Raw genomic sequence first — 17,528 nt, 5'->3', positions numbered from 1 at the left:
ACGAAGTACCACGTAACATCCAACACTTACAACGAGTGGGTGGCATACCTGTATACGATATCACGCAATGCACCGATGGAGCTAGATCTCCAATCCATAAACCACTTGAATTGCAGCGATAGAAATGGCGAAAAACAACATTGCTTACAAACTGAAACAGAACAATTAAACGGTGTACATACTACGTCTTCATCATTGAGTGTAAAATGTCAAAGGTTTTCTATCGCCAAACTTCTTCGACAAGAACAATATGACATGTAAATAAATAAAATATCTATAATTAAATAGCATTTAATACATATTGTAAATGAAATATAATAATAAAAGTATTTAAATAAGTATAAGTTCTATAATAGACTACTTTATGTTGTTTAATCTAGAGTTTGAGCCTATAATTGATATTATTCTTCGAAATAATCATGAAGCGTTCAATGCATGTTAATATTCTATACCAACAGTTGTAAAGGAAAAATAAATATAGTTACAAACCAACAAAGTTTCTTAACAGATAATGTAACCATAAATAGTTATATATCAAGTGTTCTTAATTAACCTAACGATTATCGTGAACTGCATAGGCTATCTAATATTAATGTCGAATTGGGGGTTAGCGCGAACGCAGTCCCCCGCTACCATAAATTATACACCCGAGTTCCCCACGTTTGGGGGAATCGCAAGGGTCAACCGCAGCCGTGTGTGCAATGCCGAGGCCTCATCTTGGGAGGACATTCCTTCCTGATCAAAGTCGCTCCTGTGCCAGGTAAGTATGCTTAAACGCCATACCACGTTCTTAGCTGAGATATTGGCTTGGTATTGTTGTACAAGTGTCATTCTGGTATTTATATTCAGTTACAGTGTCATAATGTAAATGGTAATATAATCTTCTGTAACTTACAGTAACTGTAGTCTATTCTCAAACATATTTTCATATCAACTAAATTTAAATGCTAGTTGTTTGTAATAGTATTGGAAGTTTTAATTTCATACCGACAAATCATTAAAGTGTCATCCGCTTTCTTTGCTTTACCGTTTCTATTGTTTTAAAATTGTTTATTGTTGCGATTGCGCCCGCGTTACTCAACGCAGCCATTGTTTCTATTGTGTTTTTCTTGTTCTTTCATTAATATCTAACCAACAAAGACATTTTTAAAATGGTGTGCCTTTGATTTCTACGGCATTCAACTATTAAAGTCAACTGAATTATCTGAAAAGCTACCATTCGACTATTATCCGAACTACGAGTAACCTAAATATGTCTTGCATGATGTTCTCCGATCTCACCGATACATTGATGATGCCTCTATCATTTCAAGAACTTGTTGTGGCGGCTCTTCTCCGTTGTCCAGATACTACCAGCGGTTCTCTAAACGTGCTGCATATTATTGATACAATTTGTCCGGAGAAGTATAACATGAGGAATGTCAGAGAATGCGTTCGTCAGATCTTCAGTGAATCTCCGTATATCGAAAAGGTTGACAGACACAGGTATGTGATTTACATTATTAAACCAACTTATTCATTGCAATAACTATGTTGGCCTTTACAGGTACCGCATTATTTGTAATAACCTTTTCTTAAATAAAACTCACTGCCTGCAACTTACTTACAGTACTTATTCGGTTACAGTACTTTGTCATTTTACTTAATAATGCTCCCTACATTTGTAATTTTAACAGAAATACCATTGATTATCATCCTTATTATTTATTTACATGATCATCATTATTAATAAATAAGTTTGTTTTCTTGTTATAGGTATCGATTGACAGACGGTTGGCAATACTATCTGCCATATATCATTATAGTGAATGGAACGAAGTACCACGTAACATCCAACACTTACAACGAGTGGGTGGCATACCTGTATACGATATCACGCAATGCACCGATGGAGCTAGATCTCCAATCCATAAACCACTTGAATTGCAGCGATAGAAATGGCGAAAAACAACATTGCTTACAAACTGAAACAGAACAATTAAACGGTGTACATACTACGTCTTCATCATTGAGTGTAAAATGTCAAAGGTTTTCTATCGCCAAACTTCTTCGACAAGAACAATATGACATGTAAATAAATAAAATATCTATAATTAAATAGCATTTAATACATATTGTAAATGAAATATAATAATAAAAGTATTTAAATAAGTATAAGTTCTATAATAGACTACTTTATGTTGTTTAATCTAGAGTTTGAGCCTATAATTGATATTATTCTTCGAAATAATCATGAAGCGTTCAATGCATGTTAATATTCTATACCAACAGTTGTAAAGGAAAAATAAATATAGTTACAAACCAACAAAGTTTCTTAACAGATAATGTAACCATAAATAGTTATATATCAAGTGTTCTTAATTAACCTAACGATTATCGTGAACTGCATAGGCTATCTAATATTAATGTCGAATTGGGGGTTAGCGCGAACGCAGTCCCCCGCTACCATAAATTATACACCCGAGTTCCCCACGTTTGGGGGAATCGCAAGGGTCAACCGCAGCCGTGTGTGCAATGCCGAGGCCTCATCTTGGGAGGACATTCCTTCCTGATCAAAGTCGCTCCTGTGCCAGGTAAGTATGCTTAAACGCCATACCACGTTCTTAGCTGAGATATTGGCTTGGTATTGTTGTACAAGTGTCATTCTGGTATTTATATTCAGTTACAGTGTCATAATGTAAATGGTAATATAATCTTCTGTAACTTACAGTAACTGTAGTCTATTCTCAAACATATTTTCATATCAACTAAATTTAAATGCTAGTTGTTTGTAATAGTATTGGAAGTTTTAATTTCATACCGACAAATCATTAAAGTGTCATCCGCTTTCTTTGCTTTACCGTTTCTATTGTTTTAAAATTGTTTATTGTGGCGGCTCTTCTCCGTTGTCCAGATACTACCAGCGGTTCTCTAAACGTGCTGCATATTATTGATACAATTTGTCCGGAGAAGTATAACATGAGGAATGTCAGAGAATGCGTTCGTCAGATCTTCAGTGAATCTCCGTATATCGAAAAGGTTGACAGACACAGGTATGTGATTTACATTATTAAACCAACTTATTCATTGCAATAACTATGTTGGCCTTTACAGGTAACGCATTATTTGTAATAACCTTTTCTTAAATAAAACTCACTGCCTGCAACTTACTTACAGTACTTATTCGGTTACAGTACTTTGTCATTTTACTTAATAATGCTCCCTACATTTGTAATTTTAACAGAAATACCATTGATTATCATCCTTATTATTTATTTACATGATCATCATTATTAATAAATAAGTTTGTTTTCTTGTTATAGGTATCGATTGACAGACGGTTGGCAATACTATCTGCCATATATCATTATAGTGAATGGAACGAAGTACCACGTAACATCCAACACTTACAACGAGTGGGTGGCATACCTGTATACGATATCACGCAATGCACCGATGGAGCTAGATCTCCAATCCATAAACCACTTGAATTGCAGCGATAGAAATGGCGAAAAACAACATTGCTTACAAACTGAAACAGAACAATTAAACGGTGTACATACTACGTCTTCATCATTGAGTGTAAAATGTCAAAGGTTTTCTATCGCCAAACTTCTTCGACAAGAACAATATGACATGTAAATAAATAAAATATCTATAATTAAATAGCATTTAATACATATTGTAAATGAAATATAATAATAAAAGTATTTAAATAAGTATAAGTTCTATAATAGACTACTTTATGTTGTTTAATCTAGAGTTTGAGCCTATAATTGATATTATTCTTCGAAATAATCATGAAGCGTTCAATGCATGTTAATATTCTATACCAAAAGTTGTAAAGGAAAAATAAATATAGTTACAAACCAACAAAGTTTCTTAACAGATAATGTAACCATAAATAGTTATATATCAAGTGTTCTTAATTAACCTAACGATTATCGTGAACTGCATAGGCTATCTAATATTAATGTCGAATTGGGGGTTAGCGCGAACGCAGTCCCCCGCTACCATAAATTATACACCCGAGTTCCCCACGTTTGGGGGAATCGCAAGGGTCAACCGCAGCCGTGTGTGCAATGCCGAGGCCTCATCTTGGAAGGACATTCCTTCCTGATCAAAGTCGCTCCTGTGCCAGGTAAGTATGCTTAAACGCCATACCACGTTCTTAGCTGAGATATTGGCTTGGTATTGTTGTACAAGTGTCATTCTGGTATTTATATTCAGTTACAGTGTCATAATGTAAATGGTAATATAATCTTCTGTAACTTACAGTAACTGTAGTCTATTCTCAAACATATTTTCATATCAACTAAATTTAAATGCTAGTTGTTTGTAATAGTGTTGGAAGTTTTAATTTCATACCGACAAATCATTAAAGTGTCATCCGCTTTCTTTGCTTTACCGTTTCTATTGTTTTAAAATTGTTTATTGTTGCGATTGCGCCCGCGTTACTCAACGCAGCCATTGTTTCTATTGTGTTTTTCTTGTTCTTTCATTAATATCTAACCAACAAAGACATTTTTAAAATGGTGTGCCTTTGATTTCTACGGCATTCAACTATTAAAGTCAACTGAATTATCTGAAAAGCTACCATTCGACTATTATCCGAACTACGAGTAACCTAAATATGTCTTGCATGATGTTCTCCGATCTCACCGATACATTGATGATGCCTCTATCATTTCAAGAACTTGTTGTGGCGGCTCTTCTCCGTTGTCCAGATACTACCAGCGGTTCTCTAAACGTGCTGCATATTATTGATACAATTTGTCCGGAGAAGTATAACATGAGGAATGTCAGAGAATGCGTTCGTCAGATCTTCAGTGAATCTCCGTATATCGAAAAGGTTGACAGACACAGGTATGTGATTTACATTATTAAACCAACTTATTCATTGCAATAACTATGTTGGCCTTTACAGGTACCGCATTATTTGTAATAACCTTTCTTAAATAAAACTCACTGCCTGCAACTTACTTACAGTACTTATTCGGTTACAGTACTTTGTCATTTTACTTAATAATGCTCCCTACATTTGTAATTTTAACAGAAATACCATTGATTATCATCCTTATTATTTATTTACATGATCATCATTATTAATAAATAAGTTTGTTTTCTTGTTATAGGTATCGATTGACAGACGGTTGGCAATACTATCTGCCATATATCATTATAGTGAATGGAACGAAGTACCACGTAACATCCAACACTTACAACGAGTGGGTGGCATACCTGTATACGATATCACGCAATGCACCGATGGAGCTAGATCTCCAATCCATAAACCACTTGAATTGCAGCGATAGAAATGGCGAAAAACAACATTGCTTACAAACTGAAACAGAACAATTAAACGGTGTACATACTACGTCTTCATCATTGAGTGTAAAATGTCAAAGGTTTTCTATCGCCAAACTTCTTCGACAAGAACAATATGACATGTAAATAAATAAAATATCTATAATTAAATAGCATTTAATACATATTGTAAATGAAATATAATAATAAAAGTATTTAAATAAGTATAAGTTCTATAATAGACTACTTTATGTTGTTTAATCTAGAGTTTGAGCCTATAATTGATATTATTCTTCGAAATAATCATGAAGCGTTCAATGCATGTTAATATTCTATACCAACAGTTGTAAAGGAAAAATAAATATAGTTACAAACCAACAAAGTTTCTTAACAGATAATGTAACCATAAATAGTTATATATCAAGTGTTCTTAATTAACCTAACGATTATCGTGAACTGCATAGGCTATCTAATATTAATGTCGAATTGGGGGTTAGCGCGAACGCAGTCCCCCGCTACCATAAATTATACACCCGAGTTCCCCACGTTTGGGGGAATCGCAAGGGTCAACCGCAGCCGTGTGTGCAATGCCGAGGCCTCATCTTGGGAGGACATTCCTTCCTGATCAAAGTCGCTCCTGTGCCAGGTAAGTATGCTTAAACGCCATACCACGTTCTTAGCTGAGATATTGGCTTGGTATTGTTGTACAAGTGTCATTCTGGTATTTATATTCAGTTACAGTGTCATAATGTAAATGGTAATATAATCTTCTGTAACTTACAGTAACTGTAGTCTATTCTCAAACATATTTTCATATCAACTAAATTTAAATGCTAGTTGTTTGTAATAGTATTGGAAGTTTTAATTTCATACCGACAAATCATTAAAGTGTCATCCGCTTTCTTTGCTTTACCGTTTCTATTGTTTTAAAATTGTTTATTGTGGCGGCTCTTCTCCGTTGTCCAGATACTACCAGCGGTTCTCTAAACGTGCTGCATATTATTGATACAATTTGTCCGGAGAAGTATAACATGAGGAATGTCAGAGAATGCGTTCGTCAGATCTTCAGTGAATCTCCGTATATCGAAAAGGTTGACAGACACAGGTATGTGATTTACATTATTAAACCAACTTATTCATTGCAATAACTATGTTGGCCTTTACAGGTAACGCATTATTTGTAATAACCTTTTCTTAAATAAAACTCACTGCCTGCAACTTACTTACAGTACTTATTCGGTTACAGTACTTTGTCATTTTACTTAATAATGCTCCCTACATTTGTAATTTTAACAGAAATACCATTGATTATCATCCTTATTATTTATTTACATGATCATCATTATTAATAAATAAGTTTGTTTTCTTGTTATAGGTATCGATTGACAGACGGTTGGCAATACTATCTGCCATATATCATTATAGTGAATGGAACGAAGTACCACGTAACATCCAACACTTACAACGAGTGGGTGGCATACCTGTATACGATATCACGCAATGCACCGATGGAGCTAGATCTCCAATCCATAAACCACTTGAATTGCAGCGATAGAAATGGCGAAAAACAACATTGCTTACAAACTGAAACAGAACAATTAAACGGTGTACATACTACGTCTTCATCATTGAGTGTAAAATGTCAAAGGTTTTCTATCGCCAAACTTCTTCGACAAGAACAATATGACATGTAAATAAATAAAATATCTATAATTAAATAGCATTTAATACATATTGTAAATGAAATATAATAATAAAAGTATTTAAATAAGTATAAGTTCTATAATAGACTACTTTATGTTGTTTAATCTAGAGTTTGAGCCTATAATTGATATTATTCTTCGAAATAATCATGAAGCGTTCAATGCATGTTAATATTCTATACCAACAGTTGTAAAGGAAAAATAAATATAGTTACAAACCAACAAAGTTTCTTAACAGATAATGTAACCATAAATAGTTATATATCAAGTGTTCTTAATTAACCTAACGATTATCGTGAACTGCATAGGCTATCTAATATTAATGTCGAATTGGGGGTTAGCGCGAACGCAGTCCCCCGCTACCATAAATTATACACCCGAGTTCCCCACGTTTGGGGGAATCGCAAGGGTCAACCGCAGCCGTGTGTGCAATGCCGAGGCCTCATCTTGGGAGGACATTCCTTCCTGATCAAAGTCGCTCCTGTGCCAGGTAAGTATGCTTAAACGCCATACCACGTTCTTAGCTGAGATATTGGCTTGGTATTGTTGTACAAGTGTCATTCTGGTATTTATATTCAGTTACAGTGTCATAATGTAAATGGTAATATAATCTTCTGTAACTTACAGTAACTGTAGTCTATTCTCAAACATATTTTCATATCAACTAAATTTAAATGCTAGTTGTTTGTAATAGTATTGGAAGTTTTAATTTCATACCGACAAATCATTAAAGTGTCATCCGCTTTCTTTGCTTTACCGTTTCTATTGTTTTAAAATTGTTTATTGTTGCGATTGCGCCCGCGTTACTCAACGCAGCCATTGTTTCTATTGTGTTTTTCTTGTTCTTTCATTAATATCTAACCAACAAAGACATTTTTAAAATGGTGTGCCTTTGATTTTTACGGCATTCAACTATTAAAGTCAACTGAATTATCTGAAAAGCTACTATTCGACTATTATCCGAACTACGAGTAACCTAAATATGTCTTGCATGATGTTCTCCGATCTCACCGATACATTGATGATGCCTCTATCATTTCAAGAACTTGTTGTGGCGGCTCTTCTCCGTTGTCCAGATACTACCAGCGGTTCTCTAAACGTGCTGCATATTATTGATACAATTTGTCCGGAGAAGTATAACATGAGGAATGTCAGAGAATGCGTTCGTCAGATCTTCAGTGAATCTCCGTATATCGAAAAGGTTGACAGACACAGGTATGTGATTTACATTATTAAACCAACTTATTCATTGCAATAACTATGTTGGCCTTTACAGGTAACGCATTATTTGTAATAACCTTTTCTTAAATAAAACTCACTGCCTGCAACTTACTTACAGTACTTATTCGGTTACAGTACTTTGTCATTTTACTTAATAATGCTCCCTACATTTGTAATTTTAACAGAAATACCATTGATTATCATCCTTATTATTTATTTACATGATCATCATTATTAATAAATAAGTTTGTTTTCTTGTTATAGGTATCGATTGACAGACGGTTGGCAATACTATCTGCCATATATCATTATAGTGAATGGAACGAAGTACCACGTAACATCCAACACTTACAACGAGTGGGTGGCATACCTGTATACGATATCACGCAATGCACCGATGGAGCTAGATCTCCAATCCATAAACCACTTGAATTGCAGCGATAGAAATGGCGAAAAACAACATTGCTTACAAACTGAAACAGAACAATTAAACGGTGTACATACTACGTCTTCATCATTGAGTGTAAAATGTCAAAGGTTTTCTATCGCCAAACTTCTTCGACAAGAACAATATGACATGTAAATAAATAAAATATCTATAATTAAATAGCATTTAATACATATTGTAAATGAAATATAATTATCGTTTAACAGAAAGTAATAAAAGTATTTAAATAAGTATAAGTTCTATAATAGACTACTTTATGTTGTTTAATCTAGAGTTTGAGCCTATAATTGATATTATTCTTCGAAATAATCATGAAGCGTTCAATGCATGTTAATATTCTATACCAACAGTTGTAAAGGAAAAATAAATATAGTTACAAACCAACAAAGTTTCTTAACAGATAATGTAACCATAAATAGTTATATATCAAGTGTTCTTAATTAACCTAACGATTATCGTGAACTGCATAGGCTATCTAATATTAATGTCGAATTGGGGGTTAGCGCGAACGCAGTCCCCCGCTACCATAAATTATACACCCGAGTTCCCCACGTTTGGGGGAATCGCAAGGGTCAACCGCAGCCGTGTGTGCAATGCCGAGGCCTCATCTTGGGAGGACATTCCTTCCTGATCAAAGTCGCTCCTGTGCCAGGTAAGTATGCTTAAACGCCATACCACGTTCTTAGCTGAGATATTGGCTTGGTATTGTTGTACAAGTGTCATTCTGGTATTTATATTCAGTTACAGTGTCATAATGTAAATGGTAATATAATCTTCTGTAACTTACAGTAACTGTAGTCTATTCTCAAACATATTTTCATATCAACTAAATTTAAATGCTAGTTGTTTGTAATAGTATTGGAAGTTTTAATTTCATACCGACAAATCATTAAAGTGTCATCCGCTTTCTTTGCTTTACCGTTTCTATTGTTTTAAAATTGTTTATTGTTGCGATTGCGCCCGCGTTACTCAACGCAGCCATTGTTTCTATTGTGTTTTTCTTGTTCTTTCATTAATATCTAACCAACAAAGACATTTTTAAAATGGTGTGCCTTTGATTTCTACGGCATTCAACTATTAAAGTCAACTGAATTATCTGAAAAGCTACCATTCGACTATTATCCGAACTACGAGTAACCTAAATATGTCTTGCATGATGTTCTCCGATCTCACCGATACATTGATGATGCCTCTATCATTTCAAGAACTTGTTGTGGCGGCTCTTCTCCGTTGTCCAGATACTACCAGCGGTTCTCTAAACGTGCTGCATATTATTGATACAATTTGTCCGGAGAAGTATAACATGAGGAATGTCAGAGAATGCGTTCGTCAGATCTTCAGTGAATCTCCGTATATCGAAAAGGTTGACAGACACAGGTATGTGATTTACATTATTAAACCAACTTATTCATTGCAATAACTATGTTGGCCTTTACAGGTAACGCATTATTTGTAATAACCTTTTCTTAAATAAAACTCACTGCCTGCAACTTACTTACAGTACTTATTCGGTTACAGTACTTTGTCATTTTACTTAATAATGCTCCCTACATTTGTAATTTTAACAGAAATACCATTGATTATCATCCTTATTATTTATTTACATGATCATCATTATTAATAAATAAGTTTGTTTTCTTGTTATAGGTATCGATTGACAGACGGTTGGCAATACTATCTGCCATATATCATTATAGTGAATGGAACGAAGTACCACGTAACATCCAACACTTACAACGAGTGGGTGGCATACCTGTATACGATATCACGCAATGCACCGATGGAGCTAGATCTCCAATCCATAAACCACTTGAATTGCAGCGATAGAAATGGCGAAAAACAACATTGCTTACAAACTGAAACAGAACAATTAAACGGTGTACATACTACGTCTTCATCATTGAGTGTAAAATGTCAAAGGTTTTCTATCGCCAAACTTCTTCGACAAGAACAATATGACATGTAAATAAATAAAATATCTATAATTAAATAGCATTTAATACATATTGTAAATGAAATATAATAATAAAAGTATTTAAATAAGTATAAGTTCTATAATAGACTACTTTATGTTGTTTAATCTAGAGTTTGAGCCTATAATTGATATTATTCTTCGAAATAATCATGAAGCGTTCAATGCATGTTAATATTCTATACCAAAAGTTGTAAAGGAAAAATAAATATAGTTACAAACCAACAAAGTTTCTTAACAGATAATGTAACCATAAATAGTTATATATCAAGTGTTCTTAATTAACCTAACGATTATCGTGAACTGCATAGGCTATCTAATATTAATGTCGAATTGGGGGTTAGCGCGAACGCAGTCCCCCGCTACCATAAATTATACACCCGAGTTCCCCACGTTTGGGGGAATCGCAAGGGTCAACCGCAGCCGTGTGTGCAATGCCGAGGCCTCATCTTGGAAGGACATTCCTTCCTGATCAAAGTCGCTCCTGTGCCAGGTAAGTATGCTTAAACGCCATACCACGTTCTTAGCTGAGATATTGGCTTGGTATTGTTGTACAAGTGTCATTCTGGTATTTATATTCAGTTACAGTGTCATAATGTAAATGGTAATATAATCTTCTGTAACTTACAGTAACTGTAGTCTATTCTCAAACATATTTTCATATCAACTAAATTTAAATGCTAGTTGTTTGTAATAGTATTGGAAGTTTTAATTTCATACCGACAAATCATTAAAGTGTCATCCGCTTTCTTTGCTTTACCGTTTCTATTGTTTTAAAATTGTTTATTGTTGCGATTGCGCCCGCGTTACTCAACGCAGCCATTGTTTCTATTGTGTTTTTCTTGTTCTTTCATTAATATCTAACCAACAAAGACATTTTTAAAATGGTGTGCCTTTGATTTCTACGGCATTCAACTATTAAAGTCAACTGAATTATCTGAAAAGCTACCATTCGACTATTATCCGAACTACGAGTAACCTAAATATGTCTTGCATGATGTTCTCCGATCTCACCGATACATTGATGATGCCTCTATCATTTCAAGAACTTGTTGTGGCGGCTCTTCTCCGTTGTCCAGATACTACCAGCGGTTCTCTAAACGTGCTGCATATTATTGATACAATTTGTCCGGAGAAGTATAACATGAGGAATGTCAGAGAATGCGTTCGTCAGATCTTCAGTGAATCACCGTATATCGAAAAGGTTGACAGACACAGGTATGTGATTTACATTATTAACCAACTTATTCATTGCAATAACTATGTTGGCCTTTACAGGTAACGCATTATTTGTAATAACCTTTTCTTAAATAAAACTCACTGCCTGCAACTTACTTACAGTACTTATTCGGTTACAGTACTTTGTCATTTTACTTAATAATGCTCCCTACATTTGTAATTTTAACAGAAATACCATTGATTATCATCCTTATTATTTATTTACATGATCATCATTATTAATAAATAAGTTTGTTTTCTTGTTATAGGTATCGATTGACAGACGGTTGGCAATACTATCTGCCATATATCATTATAGTGAATGGAACGAAGTACCACGTAACATCCAACACTTACAACGAGTGGGTGGCATACCTGTATACGATATCACGCAATGCACCGATGGAGCTAGATCTCCAATCCATAAACCACTTGAATTGCAGCGATAGAAATGGCGAAAAACAACATTGCTTACAAACTGAAACAGAACAATTAAACGGTGTACATACTACGTCTTCATCATTGAGTGTAAAATGTCAAAGGTTTTCTATCGCCAAACTTCTTTGACAAGAACAATATGACATGTAAATAAATAAAATATCTATAATTAAATAGCATTTAATACATATTGTAAATGAAATATAATTATCGTTTAACAGAAAGTAATAAAAGTATTTAAATAAGTATAAGTTCTATAATAGACTACTTTATGTTGTTTAATCTAGAGTTTGAGCCTATAATTGATATTATTCTTCGAAATAATCATGAAGCGTTCAATGCATGTTAATATTTATATTCAGTTACAGTGTCATAATGTAAATGGTAATATAATCTTCTGTAACTTACAGTAACTGTAGTCTATTCTCAAACATATTTTCATATCAACTAAATTTAAATGCTAGTTGTTTGTAATAGTATTGGAAGTTTTAATTTCATACCGACAAATCATTAAAGTGTCATCCGCTTTCTTTGCTTTACCGTTTCTATTGTTTTAAAATTGTTTATTGTTGCGATTGCGCCCGCGTTACTCAACGCAGCCATTGTTTCTATTGTGTTTTTCTTGTTCTTTCATTAATATCTAACCAACAAAGACATTTTTAAAATGGTGTGCCTTTGATTTCTACGGCATTCAACTATTAAAGTCAACTGAATTATCTGAAAAGCTACCATTCGACTATTATCCGAACTACGAGTAACCTAAATATGTCTTGCATGATGTTCTCCGATCTCACCGATACATTGATGATGCCTCTATCATTTCAAGAACTTGTTGTGGCGGCTCTTCTCCGTTGTCCAGATACTACCAGCGGTTCTCTAAACGTGCTGCATATTATTGATACAATTTGTCCGGAGAAGTATAACATGAGGAATGTCAGAGAATGCGTTCGTCAGATCTTCAGTGAATCACCGTATATCGAAAAGGTTGACAGACACAGGTATGTGATTTACATTATTAACCAACTTATTCATTGCAATAACTATGTTGGCCTTTACAGGTAACGCATTATTTGTAATAACCTTTTCTTAAATAAAACTCACTGCCTGCAACTTACTTACAGTACTTATTCGGTTACAGTACTTTGTCATTTTACTTAATAATGCTCCCTACATTTGTAATTTTAACAGAAATACCATTGATTATCATCCTTATTATTTATTTACATGATCATCATTATTAATAAATAAGTTTGTTTTCTTGTTATAGGTATCGATTGACAGACGGTTGGCAATACTATCTGCCATATATCATTATAGTGAATGGAACGAAGTACCACGTAACATCCAACACTTACAACGAGTGGGTGGCATACCTGTATACGATATCACGCAATGCACCGATGGAGCTAGATCTCCAATCCATAAACCACTTGAATTGCAGCGATAGAAATGGCGAAAAACAACATTGCTTACAAACTGAAACAGAACAATTAAACGGTGTACATACTACGTCTTCATCATTGAGTGTAAAATGTCAAAGGTTTTCTATCGCCAAACTTCTTCGACAAGAACAATATGACATGTAAATAAATAAAATATCTATAATTAAATAGCATTTAATACATATTGTAAATGAAATATAATTATCGTTTAACAGAAAGTAATAAAAGTATTTAAATAAGTATAAGTTCTATAATAGACTACTTTATGTTGTTTAATCTAGAGTTTGAGCCTATAATTGATATTATTCTTCGAAATAATCATGAAGCGTTCAATGCATGTTAATATTCTATACCAACAGTTGTAAAGGAAAAATAAATATAGTTACAAACCAACAAAGTTTCTTAACAGATAATGTAACCATAAATAGTTATATATCAAGTGTTCTTAATTAACCTAACGATTATCGTGAACTGCATAGGCTATCTAATATTAATGTCGAATTGGGGGTTAGCGCGAACGCAGTCCCCCGCTACCATAAATTATACACCCGAGTTCCCCACGTTTGGGGGAATCGCAAGGGTCAACCGCAGCCGTGTGTGCAATGCCGAGGCCTCATCTTGGGAGGACATTCCTTCCTGATCAAAGTCGCTCCTGTGCCAGGTAAGTATGCTTAAACGCCATACCACGTTCTTAGCTGAGATATTGGCTTGGTATTGTTGTACAAGTGTCATTCTGGTATTTATATTCAGTTACAGTGTCATAATGTAAATGGTAATATAATCTTCTGTAACTTACAGTAACTGTAGTCTATTCTCAAACATATTTTCATATCAACTAAATTTAAATGCTAGTTGTTTGTAATAGTATTGGAAGTTTTAATTTCATACCGACAAATCATTAAAGTGTCATCCGCTTTCTTTGCTTTACCGTTTCTATTGTTTTAAAATTGTTTATTGTTGCGATTGCGCCCGCGTTACTCAACGCAGCCATTGTTTCTATTGTGTTTTTCTTGTTCTTTCATTAATATCTAACCAACAAAGACATTTTTAAAATGGTGTGCCTTTGATTTTTACGGCATTCAACTATTAAAGTCAACTGAATTATCTGAAAAGCTACCATTCGACTATTATCCGAACTACGAGTAACCTAAATATGTCTTGCATGATGTTCTCCGATCTCACCGATACATTGATGATGCCTCTATCATTTCAAGAACTTGTTGTGGCGGCTCTTCTCCGTTGTCCAGATACTACCAGCGGTTCTCTAAACGTGCTGCATATTATTGATACAATTTGTCCGGAGAAGTATAACATGAGGAATGTCAGAGAATGCGTTCGTCAGATCTTCAGTGAATCTCCGTATATCGAAAAGGTTGACAGACACAGGTATGTGATTTACATTATTAAACCAACTTATTCATTGCAATAACTATGTTGGCCTTTACAGGTAACGCATTATTTGTAATAACCTTTTCTTAAATAAAACTCACTGCCTGCAACTTACTTACAGTACTTATTCGGTTACAGTACTTTGTCATTTTACTTAATAATGCTCCCTACATTTGTAATTTTAACAGAAATACCATTGATTATCATCCTTATTATTTATTTACATGATCATCATTATTAATAAATAAGTTTGTTTTCTTGTTATAGGTATCGATTGACAGACGGTTGGCAATACTATCTGCCATATATCATTATAGTGAATGGAACGAAGTACCACGTAACATCCAACACTTACAACGAGTGGGTGGCATACCTGTATACGATATCACGCAATGCACCGATGGAGCTAGATCTCCAATCCATAAACCACTTGAATTGCAGCGATAGAAATGGCGAAAAACAACATTGCTTACAAACTGAAACAGAACAATTAAACGGTGTACATACTACGTCTTCATCATTGAGTGTAAAATGTCAAAGGTTTTCTATCGCCAAACTTCTTCGACAAGAACAATATGACATGTAAATAAATAAAATATCTATAATTAAATAGCATTTAATACATATTGTAAATGAAATATAATTATCGTTTAACAGAAAGTAATAAAAGTATTTAAATAAGTATAAGTTCTATAATAGACTACTTTATGTTGTTTAATCTAGAGTTTGAGCCTATAATTGATATTATTCTTCGAAATAATCATGAAGCGTTCAATGCATGTTAATATTCTATACCAACAGTTGTAAAGGAAAAATAAATATAGTTACAAACCAACAAAGTTTCTTAACAGATAATGTAACCATAAATAGTTATATATCAAGTGTTCTTAATTAACCTAACGATTATCGTGAACTGCATAGGCTATCTAATATTAATGTCGAATTGGGGGTTAGCGCGAACGCAGTCCCCCGCTACCATAAATTATACACCCGAGTTCCCCACGTTTGGGGGAATCGCAAGGGTCAACCGCAGCCGTGTGTGCAATGCCGAGGCCTCATCTTGGGAGGACATTCCTTCCTGATCAAAGTCGCTCCTGTGCCAGGTAAGTATGCTTAAACGCCATACCACGTTCTTAGCTGAGATATTGGCTTGGTATTGTTGTACAAGTGTCATTCTGGTATTTATATTCAGTTACAGTGTCATAATGTAAATGGTAATATAATCTTCTGTAACTTACAGTAACTGTAGTCTATTCTCAAACATATTTTCATATCAACTAAATTTAAATGCTAGTTGTTTGTAATAGTATTGGAAGTTTTAATTTCATACCGACAAATCATTAAAGTGTCATCCGCTTTCTTTGCTTTACCGTTTCTATTGTTTTAAAATTGTTTATTGTTGCGATTGCGCCCGCGTTACTCAACGCAGCCATTGTTTCTATTGTGTTTTTCTTGTTCTTTCATTAATATCTAACCAACAAAGACATTTTTAAAATGGTGTGCCTTTGATTTCTACGGCATTCAACTATTAAAGTCAACTGAATTATCTGAAAAGCTACCATTCGACTATTATCCGAACTACGAGTAACCTAAATATGTCTTGCATGATGTTCTCCGATCTCACCGATACATTGATGATGCCTCTATCATTTCAAGAACTTGTTGTGGCGGCTCTTCTCCGTTGTCCAGATACTACCAGCGGTTCTCTAAACGTGCTGCATATTATTGATACAATTTGTCCGGAGAAGTATAACATGAGGAATGTCAGAGAATGCGTTCGTCAGATCTTCAGTGAATCTCCGTATATCGAAAAGGTTGACAGACACAGGTATGTGATTTACATTATTAAACCAACTTATTCATTGCAATAACTATGTTGGCCTTTACAGGTAACGCATTATTTGTAATAACCTTTTCTTAAATAAAACTCACTGCCTGCAACTTACTTACAGTACTTATTCGGTTACAGTACTTTGTCATTTTACTTAATAATGCTCCCTACATTTGTAATTTTAACAGAAATACCATTGATTAACATCCTTATTATTTATTTACATGATCATCATTATTAATAAATAAGTTTGTTTTCTTGTTATAGGTATCGATTGACAGACGGTTGGCAATACTATCTGCCATATATCATTATAGTGTATGGAACGAAGTACCACGTAACATCCAACACTTACAACGAGTGGGTGGCATACCTGTATACGATATCACGCAATGCACCGATGGAGCTAGATCTCCAATCCATAAACCACTTGAATTGCAGCGATAGAAATGGCGAAAAACAACATTGCTTACAAACTGAAACAGAACAATTAAACGGTGTACATACTACGTCTTCATCATTGAGTGTAAAATGTCAAAGGTTTTCTATCGCCAAACTTCTTCGACAAGAACAATATGAC

General features: G+C 34.2%; 9 non-coding genes across 9 annotated transcripts; all 9 read right to left on the bottom strand.

The window, feature by feature from the left end:
* Positions 1–601: 601 nt before the first annotated feature.
* LOC144843880 (U1 spliceosomal RNA) lies at positions 602–768 on the bottom strand. The gene has a single exon (XR_013612318.1). It is a non-coding gene; the product is annotated as a U1 spliceosomal RNA (small nuclear RNA).
* Positions 769–2,414: 1,646 nt separating this feature from the next.
* On the bottom strand, positions 2,415–2,581 carry LOC144843879 (U1 spliceosomal RNA). Its single transcript, XR_013612317.1, has one exon. It is a non-coding gene; the product is annotated as a U1 spliceosomal RNA (small nuclear RNA).
* Positions 2,582–3,961: 1,380 nt separating this feature from the next.
* Positions 3,962–4,128, bottom strand: LOC144843939 (U1 spliceosomal RNA). The gene has a single exon (XR_013612372.1). It is a non-coding gene; the product is annotated as a U1 spliceosomal RNA (small nuclear RNA).
* Positions 4,129–5,773: 1,645 nt separating this feature from the next.
* On the bottom strand, positions 5,774–5,940 carry LOC144843878 (U1 spliceosomal RNA). The gene has a single exon (XR_013612316.1). It is a non-coding gene; the product is annotated as a U1 spliceosomal RNA (small nuclear RNA).
* Positions 5,941–7,320: 1,380 nt separating this feature from the next.
* On the bottom strand, positions 7,321–7,487 carry LOC144843877 (U1 spliceosomal RNA). Its single transcript, XR_013612315.1, has one exon. It is a non-coding gene; the product is annotated as a U1 spliceosomal RNA (small nuclear RNA).
* Positions 7,488–9,151: 1,664 nt separating this feature from the next.
* LOC144843876 (U1 spliceosomal RNA) lies at positions 9,152–9,318 on the bottom strand. The gene has a single exon (XR_013612314.1). It is a non-coding gene; the product is annotated as a U1 spliceosomal RNA (small nuclear RNA).
* Positions 9,319–10,964: 1,646 nt separating this feature from the next.
* LOC144843938 (U1 spliceosomal RNA) lies at positions 10,965–11,131 on the bottom strand. Its single transcript, XR_013612371.1, has one exon. It is a non-coding gene; the product is annotated as a U1 spliceosomal RNA (small nuclear RNA).
* Positions 11,132–14,230: 3,099 nt separating this feature from the next.
* On the bottom strand, positions 14,231–14,397 carry LOC144843875 (U1 spliceosomal RNA). Its single transcript, XR_013612313.1, has one exon. It is a non-coding gene; the product is annotated as a U1 spliceosomal RNA (small nuclear RNA).
* A 1,664-nt stretch (positions 14,398–16,061) lies between these two features.
* LOC144843874 (U1 spliceosomal RNA) lies at positions 16,062–16,228 on the bottom strand. The gene has a single exon (XR_013612312.1). It is a non-coding gene; the product is annotated as a U1 spliceosomal RNA (small nuclear RNA).
* Positions 16,229–17,528: the final 1,300 nt, after the last annotated feature.

The sequence above is a fragment of the Antedon bifida genome, chromosome 5, assembly GCF_963402885.1.
Source record: "Antedon bifida chromosome 5, ecAntBifi1.1, whole genome shotgun sequence".
In the NCBI taxonomy this organism is placed as follows: Eukaryota; Metazoa; Echinodermata; class Crinoidea; order Comatulida; family Antedonidae; genus Antedon; species Antedon bifida.
This window is presented reverse-complemented; position numbering and strand designations above follow the sequence as displayed.